The sequence below is a fragment of the Cololabis saira genome, chromosome 15, assembly GCF_033807715.1.
Source record: "Cololabis saira isolate AMF1-May2022 chromosome 15, fColSai1.1, whole genome shotgun sequence".
Classification (NCBI taxonomy): Eukaryota; Metazoa; Chordata; class Actinopteri; order Beloniformes; family Belonidae; genus Cololabis; species Cololabis saira.
Genome location: NC_084601.1, coordinates 41,770,184 through 41,795,266, shown reverse-complemented (window position 1 = coordinate 41,795,266; position 25,083 = coordinate 41,770,184). Strand labels below are relative to the sequence as shown.

General features: G+C 42.2%; 5 non-coding genes across 5 annotated transcripts; 3 read left to right on the top strand and 2 right to left on the bottom strand.

The window, feature by feature from the left end:
- Positions 1-17,423: 17,423 nt before the first annotated feature.
- trnaw-cca (transfer RNA tryptophan (anticodon CCA)) lies at positions 17,424-17,495 on the top strand. The gene has a single exon. It is a non-coding gene; the product is annotated as a tRNA-Trp (tRNA).
- Positions 17,496-17,852: 357 nt separating this feature from the next.
- Positions 17,853-17,934, top strand: trnas-uga (transfer RNA serine (anticodon UGA)). The gene has a single exon. It is a non-coding gene; the product is annotated as a tRNA-Ser (tRNA).
- Positions 17,935-20,660: 2,726 nt separating this feature from the next.
- trnat-ugu (transfer RNA threonine (anticodon UGU)) lies at positions 20,661-20,734 on the top strand. The gene has a single exon. It is a non-coding gene; the product is annotated as a tRNA-Thr (tRNA).
- Positions 20,735-21,630: 896 nt separating this feature from the next.
- trnak-uuu (transfer RNA lysine (anticodon UUU)) lies at positions 21,631-21,703 on the bottom strand. The gene has a single exon. It is a non-coding gene; the product is annotated as a tRNA-Lys (tRNA).
- Positions 21,704-22,130: 427 nt separating this feature from the next.
- trnai-aau (transfer RNA isoleucine (anticodon AAU)) lies at positions 22,131-22,204 on the bottom strand. The gene has a single exon. It is a non-coding gene; the product is annotated as a tRNA-Ile (tRNA).
- Between the last annotated feature and the right edge of the window lie 2,879 nt (positions 22,205-25,083).

The window sequence follows — 25,083 nt, the reverse complement described above, 5'->3', positions numbered from 1 at the left end:
ACAGCAGCTTTTAACGATACATGGTGGTCTTTATATCTATATCTTTATATATTTATATCTATGTATCGCAGCAGCTCCACGGGGCGTCCTAGTTTATATGTCTATGGTTTGTAGAGCAACATTTGCTAATAAAGTTTTTTAAATAAAGGCTCCATAACCCGGAAGTGCTGCCGCCATGATTTCCAACGGAGTCCTATGGAAGCGTCGCCTCTGTTTTATCCACTGCTCTGGTTCAGACCAGAGAAACTCCCGTTACACTGAAGATTGGAACATTCTGGAAGAATGCAAACGGACCCGGACCAGGTACGTTTTTGTTTGAAACCTTTAAGGTTTATTTTGTGTTTCTAACAATGTTGCAAGTGTTGAGCCGCAGCCACGTGTTGAACATGGTAAAGGTGTAACTTCAACTCTGAGGTCTAACATAAACTGTAAGACCACATTGTCTTCCAGTTGACCACATGGCCCCTAACAAAGAAACCGAGACAATGACCCATCTGGTTTCAAACAGAGCACCAGCATCACTCATACGTAGTTTTTGAAAACTTAATCTACAGTTATTTTTATGCCATCGTCTTCTTTCAGGATTATTTTGTGACCCAAACCATATTAATCACCAAGAGATAGAGAACTTTTATTTATTTTTCATTTTTATTTTGTACATGTAAAAAACAACAATTAAAAAGAAAATAAGATAACAAAACAAAGAATTTCATACTTTTAACACTTACTATCTTAATTTACTGTGCAAAAAGCAGTAGGAAGTGTTACATATTTAATTCTATACCCCCATTCACTAATCATTTATTTACATGTATTTATAATAACTAACTAACTATACTATAATTATACTCACACACTTACCTATACATACATACACACAGTTGAGTATTTCTATATATTTGTACACACACGCCCATATAAATATTTATATATACATACTTATTTATACCATACTATCTCTATATTAACTCCATCTGCGCTATATCTACCCGTATGTATGTATGTATGTATGTATGTATGTATGTATGTATACATACATACATACATGTATGTATGTACATTTTATATACATATATATATATATATATATATATATATATATATATATATATATATATATATATATATATATAATTCTATGTGTATGTGTGTGTATATATACACATACATATATATATATATATATATATATATATATATATATATATATATATATATATATATTATATTCACTCTTATAATTAGCTGCCCATTTCTGTACATAAATATAAACCAGTCTACCCAATAGTTTTATATCAGGCCCCTAAAGGCGCTAAACCCCTTCCTCTTTGTACCTTGTGAAAATCATGTCTTTATATTTGTTTTAAACTGGTTTAATGCTCACTGGCGTCCGTGCACTCAGTATGCTCTGGAGACTGTTTACCTTTGGAGAATACGCACGTAATAATAAATTAAACTTGTAATGCACTTTACATTCAATGAATCTCAAAGTGCTACACTTAAACTATTAATCATTCATACACATTCTCAACGGTGGTGGTAGCTACGTTTTGTAGCCACAGCTGCCCTGCAGACTGATGGAAGCGTGGCTGCCATACTGCGCCAAACAGCCCCTCCGAACACCACCAACATTCATACACATTTAAACACTGATTGCATTGGCTGACAGGAATTATCCACCCTTCTTTCAAAAGTTTACAGTCAATAGAAGAGAGAGGCGGTCTCCAAAATAAATCAGACCAAGCTTTCCGGGGAAGAAAGACGGCCGGCTCCCTCCTGACGTTTCAATTCTGCTTCCCAGGTTTCCAGAGGAGAGTTAGGAGGATTCAACTCCGTGAGGCAAAGCTCCAATCTTGTTGCAGCGGTCTCAGGACCTGAGGCCCGTAACACTGACACCAAGGTAAGGTCCAAGAGACACCGGCCATCAGCAGGCCCACAGAGCCAGGGGGGCAGGTCCAGAGATGGAGGACATCACCACATTTTTGTTTTTCTTTATCAATTTTGATTTATTTCCATTATCAATGTTAACAAACACATTTAAGACGAATTCCTCAGATCCACGGATCAGGAAAGAAACTGTCAAATAGAAAATAGTAATAGCAATAATTAGAGATGCACCGATCAGGATTTTGAAGGCCGATCACCGATCACAGCGTGAAATCCATAAGTTTGTCAATATTGTTGTCTCATGTACACAACACTGAAATTTTATTATTAGGAATAAAACTTAGGAGATAAGAAAGTATCATGAATTGACTGTTTTATTTCAGGCTGAAGCAATATTTCACCCTCTAGATCAGGGGTGTCCAAAGTCGGTCTCGAGGGCCGGTGTCCTGAATGTTTTAATTGTTTCCTGAATGTTTTAGTTGTTTCCTGCATCAACACACATGATTTTAATTACCGGTCGTCACCACCTTGTCATCAAAGTCTGGATAGTTCTGTTGATGACCAAGCTCATTGTGTCACAGGTTGATTTTAAGACATTGTAAAACTCCCATACCGGCGAGGCCGACGCCTCCTCAGGACCGCTCGGTCTGAGATGCGGGAACGCCCACGCGGGCGGCGTTTGTTGTTGTAAACGTCATCAGATCGGCCGCTCTGAACTATTATTTTCTGATGTCCGGTCAAAACCGATAGAGCCATTATCGGCCCGATACCGATCAATCGGTGCATCTCTAGCAATAATGATAATACTAAAGAGGATAAAACAAACTAATAAAAAAAAAAACGTATAATAACCATTCAGAAAGATCGAACGGAGCCTGTGCACAGTTATGTAGAGTCACTTCTTTCCTTATATGACAACCATTTCCCCAGTTGGTTACAAAGAGATCTTCTTTCATTTTCAACTTATATGTGAGATGTTCCATCACCAGTATTTAGGGGTGTAACAATATATCGTGCCACGAAATTTCGCGATACAAAAACGTCACAATACGTGTCGTGGAGGTGACAAAGTGTATCGCGATATTGGGTTATTAATATTAATCTATTGTGTTGACTAGTAACGCGCATCCGACCGCGGCCGCATCTCGACCCGCGGACCAAAATCTTCCTCCGCTCAGAAGAAACTAGTCCCGTTTTGAGGTCTGAACCTTTACTTATGTAAGTCTGGTGTAGAGTTAAGCCTTACCTTATTAAATCAAACCTTTTTGGGGTCGTGAGTAGGATAAAGACGGGGAAACTTCTGCTGAGTTCCAGTGTACTTTAATGTCCCTCAACAATGTAGGATTTTAGAACATCAACACAGCACCTAGTGCCGTACTGTGGCGTATCACTCCGCCCAATCTAAAACAGACTAATCACTGCAGATAAACTGACTAGTGTCATTATAGTCCCTGATTTACATCAGAATATAAAGAATATATTTATAAAATAATGAACCCTGAATAACCAAAATAAACTTCTTAACAAAAATAAATCTCCTCTTACACTTATAAGGTGAGCATGAATCAATCTTTTTATGATGTAAAATTGTATTTATTTATTTACTTTTATTTATTTATTTAATTTTAGTTGTTAAATTAGAAAGAAAAAAGTCAAATCATACATGAGAGAAACTATTCAGTTTGTGTCAAAATATTTGTACTTGTATGAAACTGAAGATGCATAATGCAAACCTGACATTTACTTTTAGTTCAGTTTGTGGAAAATGGTTGGCCTGGCTTTCTCTTTAAAACTTAAACAGTTATAAAGCATTACAAACTGTAACAATAGGGCAAACACACAGCATTATTTTGTATTTTGTGTCTTTTCAAATAAAAGACAATTTTTCCAGTCATATGTTTCTCATTCAAGGTTGTTAAAAAAATACTGCTATAATATCGTATCGTTTTCGTGACCTCAATATCGTGTATCGTACCGTATCGTGAGATTAGTGTATCGTTACACCCCTACCAGTGTTTCATCTAGGGCTGAACGATTTTTGAAAAAAATCTAATTGCGATTTTTTTCCTCAATATTGCGATTGCGATTTAATATGCAATTATTTTTTTCAAGGTCCTGTTCTCATGTATTTTTCAACTACACAAGCAATAAATCAGTCTTTTTTATAATAAACAATGCCAGATTTATTTAAAGCACAGATTACAACAATAAAGAAAACAAATCTGTGGCTTTACCTCTTTAACACGTCTACACATGGGTCTTTCTCTCTGAACCCAATCGCACGACACCAAACTGGGTTAAACTTTAGCCAAAATGAGGCGTAGTTTAATAGAAAAGCACAGAAAAACTCCCACAGGGAACAAAAAACCTTCCTCACAGGCAGTACTCGAGTTGTAAAAAAAAAAAAAATCAGGGGGGTGGTGGATTTTATCATATGGGGAGAGATAATATGTGCTGATTACAAATAATAAAATGCATAACAAATAATAGCACTGACCTGCAGAAATACTGCAGGAATGACATAGCAGCAGTTAAATGCAGCCTTCTGTAAGCTTTAAATGTCCACTGGGCTTACATCAAATACATCAAAACACAACAATAAAAAACAGTTTTCTGAACTTATCAATATGACTCTGTCCTTCACAGGATAAGTAAAATGGATCACTGCAAAAACTCAAAATCTTAACAAGAATATTTGTCTTATTTCTCGTTAAAATGTCTCATTTTAGTAAACAAATCTCATTACACTTAAAGCAAGACTCATCACTGGAAAAAACAACAACTTTCACCTGTTTCAAGTAGATTTTCACTTGAAATAAGTAGAAAAAAGATATTTTTGCTTGTAATAAGAAGATAAATCTTGTTCCACTGGCAGATTTTCCTACTTATTTCAAGTGAAAATGAAAAAGTACTTGAAACAGGTGAAAATTGTCAAATAAGTTATTTTTCTGGTGGTGACTCTAAATGTTGAAATAGCAGTAAAACCACATTCATTGATGACATGACATAAGGGATGGAAAGGGGGATGGCAGTTTTACAGGGGGGGGGTTGATTTGGACTGTTTTTATCTCAGGGGGGGAGGATTTTGACCGTTTTTATTTCATCCCCCCTCAACTCGAGTACTGCTCACAGGGAACTCAGAACTTCTTCATAAATAACTCAAATCACAAAGAGAAAAAAAACCACCAGCAAACTAACAAACAAACCAATACAGTTCACAGAGTTAACAAAACGAACCAGCAATGAACAACTCGCAGCCGCTCTTTAACTTCTCCAGATGAGCTGACGGGCTGCAGGTGGTTTACGGCTGATTTATGGTTCAGCGTTACACCAACGCAGGGCCTACGCCGCAGGGTACGCGGTACTCGCATCGTACGGCGTTCTCGTTTTATCACATCACGATATTATCGCAAATGCAATTAATCGTTCAGCCCTAATTTCATCTATAATTGACATCCATTGTTTGCTACTGGGGGGATCAGACTTGAGCCGGTTTTTGGTAATGGCCTTCTTCCCAGCCACTAGGAGAATCTTGACCAGATATCTGTCTCCAACATATACCCATCCATCCAAATGTCCAAGGTACAGAATAAGACAGGATTTGGGAATCACATATCCCAGTACATTACAGAGAACTGAGTGAACATTCCCCCAGAAGGGCTGTACATTTATACATTTCCAAAATATGTGTGTGAGGTCTGGATCCATGTGGTTACACAATCTTCAGCATGGTTGGTGAGTATTTATCTGTTTAGCTCTGATTTTAGGTGTGATAAAATATCAAATTATGTTCCTCCAATTAAATTCTCTCCATCTCAGAGACTGTGTATTAGTTTTATGATAGGATGTATTTTATCCTCATCTGTTTTAATATTTTTGATATAGTCCCTCATTTACAGGTATCTAAATAAGTCCTGATTAGTTAGATCTTGTGCATTTTTTAGTTCCTGGAAGCTTTTCATTTCATCCTTTTTAATAGTTGTGCACATGGCTGTACCGTATTTTCGCGACCATTCGGCGCACCGTGTGGAAAGGCGCACCCTCATTTTTGTGTGTCATTTTTAGATTTAAAACATACATATGGCGCACCGACCCAAAAGGCGCAGTCTACAGAGCAGAGCTGCACACACGCGTGCTGCAAAACACGCCGGCCGGAAAACACACACACCCGCTGCAGAACGCACACACATGCAGAACGCACACACAAGCACACAAGCGCTTATTTAAAAAATAGAGCGGGAGCAAAACCTCTGTTTCTGCATTAAAGAGCTCCGCTAATTCAGCTGCGCCAGTCCGAATTTCCTCGGTGTCAGTCACTTTCTGCACAACAGTAAATAAACTTTTCATACCCCGTTGTGCGGATCCTCCACCGCGCAGAGCCCGTCTCTCCCCAGCGGGGTGGAGCAGCGCGTCCCGGGTCCCGCGTCCCGGGTCCCGCGTCCCGGGTCCCGCGTCCCGGGTCCCGGGTCCCGCGTCCCGGGTCCCGCGTCCCGCTCCGCGCTGGACCGGGTCCGCTCCCCGCTCCGCTCCCTCGCGCTGGACCCGCTCACACACGCGCTGTCGGGGAGCCGGTACCGGGGTTTGTATCCGACAGGAGCTCCAGTCCGAATTTCCAGACCTGTCTCAGCCACCTGATCATCATCATCCCTTCATCCAGCCCCCCCTTTCCATTCGTCCTTATAATGACTCCGACTGGAAACGTCTTATGCAAAGTTTTTCTTTTAAAAATCCCCATAGGTTTCTGTCCATCAGCTGCGCCCAGCCAGCACCACATAAACCAGTAAGTGTGTGTCGCGCCGCGAATACACACCCGCGCATGTCGGGATCCGGTACCGGGTTTGTAACCGACAGATTTGGCTGCAAATTTCGGAGGGTGAAGCTGATCAGACCTGAGACAGACCCCAGAAATCTCTGCTCTTAAAGCGGCCGGGAACCAGGTCGATCGGACCGCTTTGGGAACCAGGAAGTCGGCTGCAGCAGCGGCATCACGCAGCTTTAACCGGGGAAAGTGGACGGTTCCGACATGCAAAACACACGCGCGCTGCAGAACAAGTGTGCTTATTTAAATAGAGCGGGAGCAAAACTTAGTTTGATTGTATTTTATTTCACTTTACACATTAAGCAAATCCTTAAAAGTTTTCATCTTCTGTTTCGCATTAAACAGCTCAGTGGATGGTCTCATTCAGCTTCACCCGCCCCCTTCTCCCTTTACCGTTCTCATGGCCGGCCTTACATTACCGTAATTCAGGTAATAGACACGGCGCACCGTTTCTTAAGGCGCCCGGCACATTTAAAAAAAAAAAAAAAAAAAAAGTTGCGCCTTATGGTCGCGAAAATACGGTAATTCCTTTTTCTGCCCACTGTTTCAGAATCAGAATCAGCTTTATTGGCCAGGTTCGAACTTTGTCCAACAAGGAATTTGACTCCGGTAATTTCGCTCTTTCGCGGTAGATAAACAATAAACAAATGTGGTATTTTTAACATATGTACAGATAGACATCTAAGGTGCAGCAGTTTGAGGTAGGGAAAGGAAAGGAAAAAGGACAGCTCTGAGCAAAATAAAACAACCTATTTACAGTTTTACCAATTTACAATTTTACAAAACAAAATTATAAAAAAGAAATGCAAAAAGTGAGAGGTCCAGCAGAGTGAGGCAGACATGATTATTGCAGAAGGTGCTAAATGATTGTTATTGCACGTGTTTGGTTACTCTGAGACTGTTTGTCGGAGTTCATCAGAGCAACCGCTTGCAGGAAGAAACTGTCCTTGTGTCTGGAGGTTCTGGCGCACAGAGCTCTGTGGTCCTGGTCCTGGACCTGATCCTGGCTGTGAGGGGTCTGGTCCTGGTCCTTGTCCTGGGTGTGAGGGGTCTGGTCCTGGTCCTGGTCCTGGGTGTGAGGGGTCTGCAGAGATTCGACCTGCCCGTTTCCTGGTCCTGGACCGGTACAGGTCGTCGATAGATGGGAGGTTAGACCCAGCTATCCTCTCTGCACCTGATTGTCCATTGCAGTCAGTTAACTCTATCAAATGCTTTTTCTGCATCCAAACTAATCAAGGCTGCTGGTATCTTATCTTTATGTATTTTATGTATAATGTGTAATGTTTTAATATTATCTTGCGTTTGTCTATCTATAACAAATCCACTTTGGCGCGGTGGCGCAGCAGGTAGTGCAGCCATCTCACAGCAAGACGGTCCTGGGTTCGATTCCCGCCGGGGGCGCTGAAGTGCGTGTTAGTTCCCCCATGACTTCAGCTTCCACACCCTGGGTGGGGTTGGTGAAAGGGCCTTTCTGTGTGGAGTTTGCATGTTCTCCCCGTGTTCCCATGGGTAGCTAATGTGAGCTACTCTCACAAAAACATGCAGCAGTCCTGGGCTCTACTGCCCCCTCTGGCCAGCCGGGGCGCCAGATGGGGTGGGGAGGATCCGGCCGGAACAATGTGATCCTTCCACGCGCTACGTCCGGCCAGAGAATCCTCACCCTGCCTGGTGAAAAGAAGCGGTCCGTCACTCCTCAGGATAAGGAGGAGACCTGAGCTCAGTGCAGGGCCCTCCCGGGGTTGGTAGAGGGGAGCAATGCCCAGGACTGTTACTTAGGTAGGGTGATAAAAAAGGGTAAAAATACCCTAGGGGATAAAAAAATTATTTAAAAAAAATTGTTATCCTTATTACTTGTTCATTTTGTATTGTGCCTATTGAAGGGAGTGTCTAGGGAGTTAATATTTTCTGGTTCAAATCTGACGATTCAGTGCTTTGTAATAATCTTTAATGGTATAAATTTGGGCTGATTTGTTTTGGGTCATACATTTTGTTGACTGTAGTTTCTGCTTGTTTTCATAAATTTCATAATAGTTCTGTTTTAAATATCTTGCTTTCATTTCTATTTCATATTGGAGTTAGCGATGTATCGATGTATCTTGGCTTCTACTCTGTGCGATGTACAAAATGACTATCGTGAATATTCGAGTATACATTGTCAAGTATTTGCTTTTAGCCATGGGCATTAAATTACAGGCATTTCGCACTCTCGTCTCTCCTTCTCAGAGACATAAAACAAGCGCACCCTGTTAGATACGTCAGTCATGTGCTGTTGTGCGTGCATCATTATACGATCAGCTGCTGGTGTCGCCGCTGCTGTCCGGTCCGCCGGTCAGTTCCACCCCACTTTAACTTTCCCAAACGCGGCCTGTTTGCGCCGTGAGCTCATCCGCGCGGTTACTACGTGCGACAGACTCTTTTCAAAGCAAACTGGGACGGATTAGTAAAGACGGGAGGGGACGTTTTCTCCTTGCACGGCGCGCACGGCTCTCCGGAGAGCCGAGGAGCCGCTCAGTGCGACACACGTCCTCGCGCAGCTGAGCCTTTCTCTTCCAGAGCGGAGAAACGTCACCTAGTGTTGCTTAAATGTGGCCACATGAAATCAATCAAGACTATATGACGTCACATAAAAGTAAGTGAAAGTGATGCAAAGTAAAAGAAAAGAGGATGAAACATTGGAGTCCCTACACCTACATTTTTATTTTATTTTTATTTGTCTTAGGGCCAATCCCAATACACCCCCTACTTTCTACCACTAGCCCTTAAAATGAAGCCACAGTCTTTAGGGCCCTTATAATCTTCCCTAGAGATTAGGACTAGGACACGACTTGCTACTTCACTGCGTGGTTTACGTTCGGGTACGTAAGCGACTCCGTAGTTACGTTTGCACATACGTCAACATATCAGGAATCCGAGAGCTAAAAGCTGTTTTAATTTCCGCTGTAGCGCTGTTAATATGCCACTTTATTACGTTTTAATATTTTTTCATGCGTAAAAGTAACCGTTAAGATCACCAACCTGGGCTCGGTTTATCCAAATAACGCCTGTTAGGAAAGTTGCTCCTACATTTTCGGGATGAGAACAGCCTGCCGGCTTGGGAGCTGATTTATGGTTCCGCGTTAAATCGACGCAGAGCGTACGGCGTAGGGTACGGCGCACGTCGCCACATAACCTACGCCGTAGTCTCTGTCAGACTTGTTCCCGGTGCATGTTGGACTCCGACAGGGCTGCCCTTTGTCACTGGTCCTGTTCATAATTTTTATGGACAAGATTTCTAGGCGTAGCCAGGGCCGGAGGGGATCTGGTTCGAGAACCTTTTGCGGATGATGTTGTCCTGTTGGCTTCACCGGACCGGGACCTTCAGCATATGTGCTGGGGCGGTTGGAGGCTGAGTGTGACGTGGCAGGGATGAGAATCAGCACCTCCAAGACCGAGGCCATGGTTCTCCACCCGGAAAGGGTGGCGTGACTTCTCCTGGTGGGTGGAGAAGTCCTCCCTCAGGTGGAGGAGTTAAAGTATGTCGGGGTTTTGTTCACGAGTGAGGGAACGATGGAGCGTGAGATTGACAGACGGATCGGTGCCGCATCCACAGTTATGCGGTCGTGTACCGGACCGTCGTGGTGAAGAAGGAGCTGAGTCGAAAGGCGAAGCTCTTGATTTACCAGTCAATCTACGCACCTACCCTCACCTATGGTCATGAACTTTGGGTAATGAGCGAAAGGACACGATCGCGGATACAAGCGGCCGAGATGAGTTTCCTCCGCAGGGTGGTTGGACGCTCCCTTAGAGATAGGGTGAGGAGTTTGGTCACCCGAGAGGAGCTCCGAGTCGAGCTGCTGCTCCTTCACATTGAGAGGAGTCAGCTGAGGTGGCTTGGGAATCTGTATCGGATGCCTCCTGGACGCCTCCCTACGGAGGTGTTCCAGGCATGTCCCTCATCCTTAGGGAGGTTTTCCAGGCATGTCCCTCCAACCTAGGGAGGTGTTCCAGGCATGTCCCTCCGGGAGGAGACCCCGGGGAAGACCCAGGACACGCTGAAGAGACTATGTCAATGGCTGGATTCAGAACAAGTGTTTTGCAATGATTTGGAAATCTCAGATCAACCATTTATTAGTCAAAATATTACACATCATAAATGCTTTAAAAGCATTAATATTAGCTCAACTCTGACAGCCTGGTGGGACTTCCTTAAAATAGCCAAAGTCTCACTTTTTCCATGTGATCGCACACCCATCTGGAACAACGAAGACATTCTGAAAAATGATAAAAAGATGGTAGATTTTACTCAATGGAGAGACCAAGGAATAAAGTATCTACAACATATAATCATAAGTGGACATTTTGTACCATTTAACACACTCACTGTTCAATACGGAATTAGCAGCCGCGCCGGCGGACAGTGCGCGGCGCTGTGAAGCTGCGACGCGCGTCGTACGGTCGTACGCGTCCTACGGAGTAGGCTCTGCGTTGGTGTAACGCGGAACCATAAATCAGCCTAACCACACCTACAGCTCGTCAGCTCATCAGGAGGTTAAAGAGCGGGTCTGCAAGTTGTTCATTGCTGGTTCGTTTTGTTAACTCTGAGCTTTGTTGGTTTGTTTGTTAGTTTGCTGGTGATTTTTTTTTTTTTGTTCTCTCTGTGATTTTTGAGTTATTTGTGAAGAAGTTCTGAGTTTCCTGTGAGGAAGGTTTTTTTTGTTCCCTGTGGGAGTTTTTCTGTGTTTTTCTATTAAACTACGCCTCGTTTTGGCTAAAGTTTAACCCGGTTTGGTGTCGTGCGATTGGGTTCAGAGAACGACCCATAACACTCATGTGTACAGATGTATGTAGACGTGTTAAAGAGGTAAAGCCACAGATTTGTTTCCCTTATTGTTGTAATCTGTACTTTAAATAAATCTGAAATTGTTTATTATAAAACAAACTGATTTATTGCTTTTATAGTTGAAAAATACATGAAAACAGGGCCTTGAAAAAAATAATAGCATATTAAATTGCAATCGCAATATTGAGAAAATAAATCGCTATCAGATTATTTTCAAAAAATCGTTCAGCCCTAATGTGTGTACAAATATATAGAAATATTCAACTATGTGTATGCATGTATAAGTATGTGTGTGAGTATGATGATGATGATGATGATGATGATAATAATAATAATAATGTTATTTAGCTGTGTGAGTACAGTGAATATTTATAAATACAGGTTAAATGATCAGTGAATGGGGGTAGGACTAAATAAGTTTACACTTCTTCCTACTCCTTTTTTGGCACATGTAAATCAATATAGCAAGTTTTAAAGGATTAAATTCTTTGTTTTGTTTTCTTAAACTTCTCATGAAGTGTTTTTCTTTTTACTTGTACAAAAATAAGATTTAAAAAAAAACTTGGTTCTCACTGCCTTATGTATCACAAAGAAAACCATTCTAATGAACTGGAAACAAAAATCCAATCTATGTATTAATCAATTTAGGAATCTTCTGTTAAATCATATCAGTAATGAGATAATGTCTGCCTCCACTAAACATCATTCGGCAGAACTGCATTCTCTCTGGTCCCCGATTATAGGCTTCATTACCTAGTGGGGGCGAGTGGGTGGTGATACGTACATAAATATCTCCGCTGTTTCTCATCATCATTTGCTGCATCGGCAGGACTTTGAGCTCTCCAGTCTCCCGACGGCTCTGGTTGAACAGCCCGACAAACCATCTCCGATCGCACTGTTTTCTTTACCGAGATCACAAGAAAAGCAGAGCAGTGATCTCCTCTCCATCCTGTGTTGCTGTCTTGTTTATTTATCTTTACTCCACCAACTCGAAATATTGAATCACTTTTATAAGCCAACGGCGCAACGCAGCTCAAACAGCAGGTGTATCAGCCCTATAATCTGACTGGTTTACGACTAAATCGTCCCCCACATGGGTTGCGCTCTGATGACTGGCTGAAACAAAGGAAGATATCTGATTGGTTGAAGATCCTTCCGTGTTTAAAAAAAAACGCGTTTGTGAATCGAGTCACGTCAGGGGAGTCTCAAAAGTCACACGAAAATCCAGCTCAGCTCACAAACAAAAATGTTTGCAAATCAGGTTATATTTGTGTGTGCATCAAAAATACATTTGCGTATCTTGTCCTACGCACGTGTGAATTTTGTCCTTTGCATTTGTGGATCGGCGTGTGCATTTGTGAATTTTGTCCTGTGCATGTGTGAATTATGAAACTGTTCTAGCTCCATACTTGAAACTGAAAAGGCTTTTGATAATGCAGCCAAGATAATGTAAGTCATCTTCTCTGTTACAGAATCATAAAGAAAGACCCAAAAGATACTGCTGTGATGATTGCGAGAAAGTCTTCACCACTTCATCAAACCTGAAGATCCATAAGAAAACTCACACTGGTGATAAACCATACAGCTGTGATCAGTGTGGAGCGGCTTTTACCCATAAAAGTAACCTAACGAGACACCGACGTATTCACACTGGAGACAAGCCTTACAGGTGTGATCAGTGTGGAGTTGCTTTTGCCCAGCAAGGTTATTTGACGATTCACCAACGTATTCACACTGGAGACAAGCCTTACAGGTGTGATCAGTGTGAGGCGGCTTTTGCCCGGCAAGATGCTCTAATTAATCACCAACGTATTCACACTGGAGACAAGCCTTACAGGTGTGATCAGTGTGGAGCGGCTTTTGCCCGGCAAGATCATTTGACGAGTCACCAACGTATTCACACTGGAGACAAGCCTTACAGATGCCATCAGTGTGGAGCGGCTTTTGCCCGGCAAGATCATTTGACGAGTCACCAACGTATTCACACTGGAGACAAGCCTTACAGATGCCATCAGTGTGGAGCGGCTTTTGCCCGGCAAGATCATTTGACGAGTCACCAACTTATTCACACTGGAGACAAGCCTTACAGATGCGATCAGTGTGAGGCGGCTTTTGCCCGGCAAGATGCTCTAATTAATCACCAACGTATTCACACTGGAGACAAGCCTTACAGGTGTGATCAGTGTGGTGCGGCTTTTGCCCAACAATGTGATCTAAAGCGACACCAACGTATTCACTCTGGAGACAAGCCTTACAGGTGTGATCAGTGTGGAGCGGCTTTTGCCCGGCAAGGTAATTTGACGAGTCACCAACGTATTCACACAGGAGACAAGCCTTACAGATGCGATCATTGTGGAAAGGCTTTTACTGAGCAATGTCATTTGACGAGACATCAACGTATTCACACTGGAGACAAGCCTTACAGGTGTGATCAGTGTGGAGCGGCTTTTGCCGAGCAAGGTACTCTAACGAGACATCAACGTATTCACACTGGAGACAAGCCTTACAGGTGTGATCAGTGTGGAGTTGCTTTTGCCCAGCAAGGTTATTTGACGATTCACCAACGTATTCACACTGGAGACAAGCCTTACAGATGCGATCAGTGTGAGGCGGCTTTTGCCCAACAAGGTTCTCTAAAGAGACATCAACGTATTCACACTGGATAAAAAGTGTACATTTGTGATCAGTGCCAATATCATTTATTTTGAGGCTTCAGTTAAAAGGCACCAATTTAGTTTAGTTAATTTAGTTTGGAAGAAATAATTCTGGTGGTTCGATTGTGGGAAAGATTTTGAATAGTTTTTAAAAAAAGCAGCAGATTCTTACAGCTGTAAGAGCTGTTCAGGTATAACCAGATTTAGAAAATGAAGTAGAATTCAATTCATAAGTTTTCATTTTGAACATGATGGTAGTGTAAGTCACAGACATGCTCGAGCATACTTGAACAATGAATGCAAGAGATTTTGTTTTTGAAGCAGCAGAAGTTTTGACATGTTCAAAAAGAAGTAAGAAGTAAAAAAAAATGTCTCCTTCCCCCTTGAACTCAATACCATGTTTTCACATAGACCCTTCTTATTAGATGTCAAATATATTGATGTATTGAGAAGTTACACAAATTAATATTAAGAAGTTGACACAGTGTAAACATATTGTGGTATACGTGAGTATACATTTGTGGATTCCTGGGTGATTATTGCCATTTGCAGTTACATGTCCCTCTATATAAACAGTATTTACCATGAGTCCCTGTATTCATCTATACATAAAAGCGTACATTATTTACTGTGTACAATCTTATTCATTACGGGCATTCTCACACAAATATTTCTAGATGCATGAAAGCATATATATATATATATATATATATATATATATATATATATATATATATATAGGGGAAGACCCAGGACACGCTGGAGAGACTGTCTCTCGGCTGGCCTGGGAACGCCTCGGACTCCCCTCGTAAGAGCTGGAGGAGGTGTCTGGGGTGAAGGAAGTCTGGGCATCTCTGCTGAGGCTGCTGCCCCCGCGACCCGGGAACAGATAAAGCGGCGGACGATGGATGGATGGATGGATATATATATATATATATTATAATAGTCAGATACACGTATTTCCACGTACATATACACCCACAAATCCAGTCCACCCCACCATCCCCTCACCCAGCGCAGAATGAGGAAGTCAGCCGTCCCGATCGGCCAGCACAATACAAATGATGAGAAAAGATATGAGAAATATTTGTTGGGCCACAGTCCCATATGAACTATGGATTGTGTGATTATATGAACAGTTGAGGCCTTGGGTCAGCTTTGAGGCCCAGTTCTGGGGCCTCAGGCTGAGACCAGCCTCGAGTTTATGATACCTGACCGCATGGTTTGGAACAAAGGAAACCCCATGGACGCAAAGCTCAACCAGGATTTACATCTAAGGCCCTGCAGTGATAAGGAACGGCCCATGATTGGACACAGACCCCAAGCCACAGGGGGGGCCTTGACTTCCTGGGCCAGCTATGAAAGGAAAAGCTCTCTTCTCCTCGCTCCCTTCTTTGCAGCGCTGCAGCGAGTGGCCCGCGAGTTTTCTGAGCCCAAAGAGGAGCCGAACCAGGGACCCTGCATGCCTCGACGTGAACACCTTTGGACCGACCTGGAGCTGAAGGAGGCCCAGCTGCTGTGCCCATGTATTCCCCTCATCCACACTGGTCCTCATCTGGACCAGGAGAGAGAGAGAGACGCTCTTTATCAGGATCCCCTGCTGAGCGTAACTACCCTTTGTTTCATCAAGAAACATTGACCAGCCGGATCAAACCACTTTCTCTTCATTTACAAAGATTCACGTAAGAGGCTGTTCTGTGTCTGGGCAGAGAAACTTAGTAACACATTTTAAAAGTTAGTTTTACGTTGTGAGCTGGACTGGTGATCCCGTCACAACTGTGCTCATTAGTTGAGTGTGTTTGTTTATCTTATTGTTTTCTCCCTTCATTCTGCTCCTACTAACCCACCCCCCCCAACACACACACACACACACACACACACACACACACACACACACAGGTAATCTGAAGTTTTGTGTTCATGTTTAGTTAGTTGTTGTTTTTGGGTAGTTTAGCCATCAGAATTTATCCGAAGTGTTGTTTTACCATCTTCTTGACACTTGTGTAAATAAATTCTTCTTAATTTGAATGAGAGAAGTTGTTTGTGCTTATTTTACGCATATTTGTCACAATTACTGGTTGCAATGGCCTGTGTTCGGACTCCGTCCTCCTTTACTATTATTCTGAAGAATAATCTACATTGAGACTGATTTTTGCTGTTTAGTTAACATTTTCCTGATTACATCAGGTGGTGCCCTGTTTTGATTAAGTCATTTTGATAATTCAATTTGATAAATAATCTCCTTTTATTAATTATTATTGCCACGGCTGCGCCAAGAGGCACGCCTCCTCCATAGCTATGCAATAGCAATGGAGGAGGCGTGCCTCTGGCGCAGAGAAAACACGAAAAGTTAAAACTTAGACACGTGAGCCTTAAGCCCGAATCGAGTGGTATGACTTTTATTAGCGATTGGTGCACACAATTTTGTGCAACGTACAAAAAGGTGCGCTTTAGAAAGTTGTTGGCCCTGAATTTAGCTACAGTCCTGTCAATTTTCAGAGCGATGGCACAAATAGTGTTTGCACGAAGTGCAAGAACATTTCCAAATTTCCAAACTAATGGGGAGATTTTCCCATGTATGTTTATGGCGCAGAATGTCATAGTGTGGATGGGATGAGGTTAAAAAAAGCCAAAATCCACCTTTTTTCTGAGTCACCTAACTTTCCCATACTTGCACGTAGAAATGTCATTCAAACTTAAAACGGAGGAAAACTTCTCCTCTCTCTCCTAACCTGACACTTTTCAAGATATGATCACTCAAGTGAGGACTGGAAATCACTTTTTTGTCAAATCCAGAGTGGAGCTGTCATTTGCTAGAGTGGGAGAGACAGTAAAAAAAATGACCTTAATTTTTATTTGTAACTCGAGGTCACGGCCAAACCGTAAAAAGGAGACCAATAATTTTTGGTCAGAATGTAGACATAGGTGTTGGGATTCAAAAATTTGGCTTTGACAGGCCGGGTATGCACAACATTTAAACGGGGGGGCTAAAGCGGCGCAAATTCCTGCCTCGGTCTCCATTGACTGTAATGTAATCAAAAGTTTTCTTCAAAAAAATCTCACTTTGTTTTCGCACTGCCGTTACTCAGACATTTTAAGGAATATCTGAATAAAATTAAGATTGTCAGAATCTGCCGGGTTCTGTGTCTCTCACGATGTCTTTGTTTTTCTGCTAGGAGCTACGGTTTTCTCACAAATCGGAGTTATTTGAGAACTATACAGTTATACAGACTGTGTCAGAAAAGGCTCTGTGGCGCAATGGTAGCGCGTCTGACTCCAGATCAGAAGGTTATGTGTTCAACTCACATCAGGGTCATAATGAACTTTCAGTTTTTTTATTTATCCATCCTCACGAGTTCACCAACCAGACAAACTTTAGCTGCAACAGAAAACGTTGATATGTACCTGGAATTGTTCAAGTCTGCATAATCACCTGACTTGATGAAAGGAGGAACAAAAGATAATCTTTAAAAGAACCAATTTCATTTGTTTATCAGGAGACACAAGGCAAGTTTATTTGTATACCACATTTCATGTACAATTCAAAGTGATTTAATAGCAACATTTAAAAAAATGTAAGATAAAAATATGTGTCAAAGTGATAAAGTAAAATCATCCAGTTTTAAAAAGTCTCTAAATTGTTTGATTCTGCAGATTCATACATATAGGAGTGGTTGTTGTGGCTGAGTGGTTAAGGCGATGGACTTGAAATCCATTGGGGATTCCCCGCGCAGGTTCAAATCCTGCCAACAACGATTAATATTTGAATGGGGAAAAAAAGGTTTGTTAAATCTTGGATGTCTTAACCTCAGACAAAATTGTGATTCAAAACTCATGGGGCCTCATGTACAAAGAGTGTACGTGCGCCACTTACTACGCTTACGGTTGGTTGTTCAAAAAGTGATTGAATGTGAAAAGTTGTGGTCCTTCATGCAGATGTTAATTCTGGCTTACGCACATTTCTGAGGTTTTGTCTTATGGCGACACTCACTGGGGATGCAGTGAAGTCCAACATATGAGGAAAAGTGACTTCAACAACAAGTTCACTACCACACATGAAGGGCACGACAGTCCCCACATCACCAAATAAGTTACACAGGAGTCGAAATGCAACAATTTCACAATTAACCACATGGTCTGAACATAAAACTAAAGGTTGGTGCAAAACAATGTTTACTGCAAATCATACTGTCAGTCTTGGCTCTGTTAGAGGACACTGCTGAAGTAACAGTGAGGATTGAGGGTTTCTTTCAGATCGACTACATGAATAACAAAGTTTATAAGGATACGCTAAATTATCATAAAATTGGTTACCTGGAAGGGCGTACCTAATCTGACCTCTCTGAACAGCTTGGTATAGAGATTTTGAGTTCCATCGTGAATCTGACCTTTCAGCTTAGTTTTGCAGTGATTCACCACATGTTCAAACATCCCAGGTGGGACTTGGCCCCACAATTCCTGTTTTAGGAGGCCAGTTCCTTGTCCACTAGGACACTAGGACTTCAGCGGTAGCTTGGTCAACTTTCGCATTTCCACATATAAGAGGCCCAAAGCCAGGAAACGTACCCAGGAACAGTGCACTCTCCCTGCATGTAGGACCCTGGAAGGTGCACATTCCTGGTTTTGGGCCACAGTCCTACGTGAATTATCCGACTGTGTGATTATGTGAACAGTTGAGGCCTTGGATTAGCTTTAAGGCCCAATTCTGTGCCCAGGCTCGATTTTTACAACACCTGACCACATGTTTGGAACAAAGGAAACCCCTCATGGTGTTTCCAAGCAGAATTTGCATCCAAGGCCCTGCAGTGATAGGGAACAGCCCTCTGATTGGACACAGACCCCAAACTGCAGGAAGAGCCACATTGACTTCCTGGGCGCAGCTATAAAGAGCAAGGCCCCCCTCTCTCTCGCCCTCTCTTCTCTTTTGCTCTTCTTCCTACAGGATCTCTGCACCTCGGATCTGCCAAGAGAGTTCCCTGTGAGCAGGAACTACCACTTTAGCATGAAGTGCGACTAGCCACGAGCTGGCCCCTCCAGGATCATTGACCGAAGAAACGTCTTATCTGGAGCGCTGCAACTGGTGGTCCACGAGTGTTCCGAGCCTCAAGAGGAGCCGAACCAGGGACGCTGCACGCCTGGATGTGAACGCCTTTGGACCGATCTGGAGCTGAAGGAAACCAGCTGCTGTGCCCTCGCTGCAGAACCCTCATCCACAGCACGGATAACGGGAGAGAGTGAGAGCCGCTCTTAATCAGGATCCTCTGCTGAGCGTAATCACCCGGCTGTTCATCAAGGAACGCTGACCAGCCAGACCAAATCACCTTTTCTTCATTTACAAGGATCCACGTATGGGCTGTTTTGTGTCTGGGCAGAGAAACTTAGTTAACACAAGCTTAGTTTTACGTTGTGAGCTGGATCGCTGATCCCGTCACAACCGTGTTGTTAGTTTAAGTGTGTTTATTTACTTTATTGTTTTCTCCTCTCCTACTAACTCTCACACACACTCTTATCTTGGTTATAAAGACCCCAAGCTTGTTTGAGTCGTGTGACACACACACACACACACACACACACACACACACACACACACACACACACACACACACACACACACACACACACACACACACACACACACACACACACACCTTGGGTAGTTTAGCCATCAGAATTTATCCGAAGTGTCTTCTTACAATCTTCTTGATATTGTGTAAATAAATTCTGATTAATTTGAATGAGAGAAGTTGTTTGTGCTTATTTTACACATATTTGTCACAATTACTGGTGCAAAGGCCTGTGTTCGGACTCCCTCCTCCTTCACTATTATTCTGAAGAATAATTTACCTTTGAGGCTGATTTTTGCTGTTTAGTTATCATTTTCCTGATTACATCAGGTGGTGCCCCGTTTTGATTAAGTAATTTTGATAATTCAGTTTGATAAATAATCTACTTTATTAATTATTAAGGATTGTCCTTCGACAGTCATTGATAAGTCTTTGATAACTGAACCAGCAGCTCCTTTGTGGCACAACACTGGTTCCCCTCCAGGTTTATGAGGGTCAGACTGGTTAAAACAGGGTGCAAATGGCATAATGAGTGTTTGGATCAGTTTTTGAAAAATGTCGTTATTCGGTGGGTGCAAGGTCCAGGCTGCTGTCACTCATTGAAGGATCATAGAACCCCTCCCCCACCACACCCCTGGTTCTGCTGGATGTAGATCTTACTCATGTGCTCTTCCATGATGCCTAGCACTTCTGAGAGCTTCTGCTATGAAAGGCATGTCTGGTATGATGGCTGAGCTGTTCAAGGTGCTGTGTTCAGGTCCTAGTATGTCTTAGGTTGGATTATCTCTCTTGACTTCAGGAGATTTAGGGGAACATATTTTGGTGTATAAAAGCGGATTTTACTACTTTATAGTTAGAAGCTGTAAAATGATAGTTGGTGTATACCCATGGAGACGAGGTAACTGAGAGTTTATGGTGGCCCTGTGGCTTAGTTGGTCAAAGCACCTGTCTTGTAAACAGGAGATCCTGGGTTCAAATCCCAGCAGAGCCTTAAAACTAACAATTAAGTATATCACTCCTGTAATGATAAAAACCACAGGCTTTGTGGAAAAATGGATCCAGTTTGTCTTTTTTCCACATGGTTGGATAAAGTCTTCACCTTCTCCTCTGTTTGGGAGGAAACTGTTTGTCAACACAAACACTTACAATGTTTCTCAGTGTAGCAAGTGCTTCTTCTAACATTTCCTAAGCAGTAAAAGCAGACTGAACTCTCATGATATTTTAACAGGCCTCATTCATATTGAGATGATAATTGTTGCTCATAAGGGAACAGTCGTTGGCTGACCGTCACTGCCAGGGTTCTTGAGAAAGCTGTAATCCAGTCAGGAGTAGGTACGAAGAGAGAGCTGTTCATTCCAATGTCAATGACAGTTGTCATTATCAAACCTCTCCAAGTCTATGGTCTCTTTCTAAGAGGATGTTGTAAAGCAATGGATGACATACAACACGTGTCTAACTGAATATACATGCAAACATTCAACCGTTAATGTAGAAGTTGTTGTATAAGGTGAAGGACAAATGGAGGTAAGTAGCTTGGGATTTTGAAGAAAGCATCAACAAACAGTTACTTTCCTGACATCATGACTGCTCACCTGCTCATGTGGCTGGTAAACTGTGACGTCTCCTGCAGCGTTGGTGGTTTAGTGGTCAGCATATCTGCTAGCAGTTGACCTCGGTTCAATTCCAGCCCATGCAGCAAACATGAGAGGGAGTTAAGAGTGAAGTTCTCTCTTTTGGGGGAAACTCAGCAGTCATTATGAACATGAGTTCTAGAGAGAGCTTTGTCTCTGTATTTCACCCTTTGTTTTTTATTTAATAGCTTGAGATGGACATTGAAAATAATCTGGTTGTTTCTTAACAGTTAGAAATTGTGGTCAGCAGTTTATCCACCTGAACAGGGACTTGAAACCTGGACCCTCAGATTAAAAGTCTGATGCTCTACCAGCTGAGATACTCAGGTTATTGTCTGAATATTTAGTTTCTTCTTTTCTTCATATTTTTACAAATATAAAGCAATCAAAAGCCTTTACCACTCGGCCACAACAACCTGTCAGAGAACCTGCAGAACCAGAGCATTTAGAGCCTTTTTTATTGTTGGATGATCATTCTTTATCACTGACACATATTTCTATCCTCATTTTTCAAATGTTTTAATGTAAAGCACTTTGAATTGTACATGGAATGTCTATTACAAATAAACTTCCCCTCGCTTTATAAACTAATTACATTCCTTATGTTTAAAAGTCATCTTTATTTCATCCTTTCTTCAAGGCAGGTGATCCTGCAGACCTGAATAATTGTTGATCCACGTAAAGTTAACAATGAAACATACGATCTTTCAAATCTGAAACTTTGTAAGATCCCCAGAGTTTAACTGGTAACCAGTTTGGCCAGTACGGGGATTGAACCCATGACCTTGGCGTTATTAGCACAAGGCTCTGAACTTCTGAGCTAACCGGCCTTCATGGTACATGGTTCTTTTTCGTATATATCTAGGTATGTGTACGTAGAGATCCAGGCCTTGATTACAAAACCTTGAGTTACATGTGTAGCGCCTGTTAGATAACGCCAGCAGAGCAACTGTGTCACTAACATGATAGTGCTGGTTAGCACCAGAGAAGAAGCCCTTGTTCTTTGTTGGTTTTTAGAGTTGAGGGAAAAAAGCAGAGAAATGTACTGAATGCCTCAGAGCAACCGTATGGTTTCACCCTGTCTTCCGCTGAAATAAAGTCCATGTCTTATGCACCAAGTCGTCCCAGTGAGTGCTGTAACAATTTGAAGATGATTAATGGACATTGTTTCACAGCGAAAAACTTTTCCAACTCGGGAGAAAAACGCTGTAACGCCGGACACGTGTGAGAGCAAGCTAACTGAGGAAGCGCTAGCTTAAGGTAGCAGATACATTCATCATTGTCTTCATCACCTCAGCATACTCATCTGACAGGGCGGAGCAAAGGACAGCCTGATGAATAATGCAGTGGTAAGAGATCAGGTCAGTGTTGTCTTCTTTCAACCTCGCCACAGCTCCCTTTTCTCTCTCTATCATGGCAGGGGCTCCATCAGTGGTTATTGATATGACTTGTTTTGGCTCTATTCCTCGCTGTGATAGCATTTCCTTAATGGCCAGGTAGATGTCTTCTCCTTTGGTAGTAGTCTGCAGGGGAGTCACGCCTAAAAGGTCTTCACAGAACTCATTTTCCTCCCTGTTTAAGAATCTTACGTAAACCAATAGCTGAGCATTGTCAGACACATCAGTAGATTCATCCACAGCCAAGCCTACACACGGTGCCTTACAAATAGCTTCTTGAGTTAGTATCTCACTTCTCCTTGTGGCTGTGCAGGCTGACAGGGGTATTTTCTCTATTTTGTCACAGAGCTCATCTTTTTCTTTACCATCAAGTAATGCGCCTGCTATTTCAGTCATGCACTCTTTCACAACACTTGCATCAGTAAAGGGCTTTTTGTGTTTTCCTAAAACCCAAGCAACACGGAGGGAACATTCATTTGCACACTGTTGTGCGCTGAAAGCACGGCTTAATACCCTGGTGGACTGATCATATTGGGCAGCGAGACTTTGAATTTTCTGCGTCCGGAGTTCGGACTTAGGTGGATATGATTGGTGAAATGCTTTGTGCTTAGTCTCATAGTGACGCTTGACATTGGCACTTTTAATAAGTGCCACGGATTCGGAGCATATGAGGCACACTGGTTTCGTGCGCCCGGCAGGAAGAATGAACATATATGAATCAGTCCATTCCGTGTTGAACGCTCGATTTTCGGCGACTACTTTTCTCTTTTTTGAAAGCGCCATAGAGTTTGCCCTCTTCTGCCTGTAACTCACGACCTGTCTTCCTGTATCTTCTACCTGTGTTTCTCGCTTCAATCGCTTTTCGTTCGCCACCTTCTCTTTCATTTATCACACTGCGTGGATGTCTGTGCCTGCCTCCAAACCTCGCTCAAGCTAAGTAGCTCCGAGAAGCTAAGTATCTTGGAGCGATACCTACGATACCCTACGCCGTAGGGTACGGCGTAGGGTACGTGGTGACGCGCGCCGTACGCCGTACGGTTCAGTCGCCGCGTACCCTACGCCGTAGGCTCTGCGTTGGTGCAACACGGAACCATAAATCAGCCTTGACGCTCCGGCTTAAAATAAATTCTCTCGTCAAAATTAAAAATATTTTAACAATTCATTCAGGGTCCGGATGGGATGGCATTTGGGTCCGGATCCGGACCGGAGTCCGCTGGTTGCGTCGGTGTAACACAGTAAACGGCTGTCAAGAGCAGAGACCATTTATTTAATAAATAGCTTGGAGGACAGATGGTGGATCATCTGTAGTTCTGGGTCGCACGTTAGACGTCAGACTCAGAGCAGATTTGTTGTTGTTTTGGAGCATAATGTGACGTTCGAAAACGCAAAACTGCGGTTGTCTCTGTTTACACCAGGTCTACACGCATATACATAAATGGAGTTTTCAAAAATCTTCACTTTGCCCGGAGTTTTTTTAAACATTCGTTTATTTGCGTTTTCATGTGGATGACAGGTCCAAATGTAGGAAAATATCTTCGGTTTAGCAGATACCCGGCTACGTGTGGACGGGGTCTGCACAGTCAGATGGGGCAGAGCTGTGGAGACGTCTCCCTCCTGCTACGTCATATGACGCGGTGTTCGAAAAAAAAAAAGCGTTTGTAGGAGCTTGGCTAAAATAAGCCACTTTTTCCTCTGAATACGTGCCCTTGTCTTGTAAAACATATTAAATCCTACATTAACTTCTCACATAGTCATTTTCACATAAGGCCAGGTATAATTTTTGAAAAAATTCTAACCTGCAATATGCTCTTTAAATCTTATTTGAGAGGGACCATGTGCAATTAAAAACATAAATGTAAACATGTGATGCATTGCACCAGAGTTAGCCTTAGGATAATTTACGTCTTTTTTTTTTTTTTGTTTGTTTATTTGTTTATTAGGATCCCCATTAGCTACTACCTAAGTAGCAGCTATTCTTCCTGGGGTCCATACACATAAAAGAAAATACAATACATAATATACAATATACAATACACGATATACAAAGGTTTTACTGAGCAGTATAGAAAATGAAATACATGATTGCAATTTATTCTATAAAACATGATTATAAATAATTAATGTAATGCATTCTACAGTATTAAATTACAAAGAACACATGATCATAATCCACTCTACAAAATCAAATACAACAAAACAAAAATAACACTCTAGTCATGTAGTAAATGACAACAAGTGTTTCTTTATAGCATATTTAAATGACAATTTACTTTGTACTATATTAATGTGGGGTGGTAACCTGTTCCAATAAG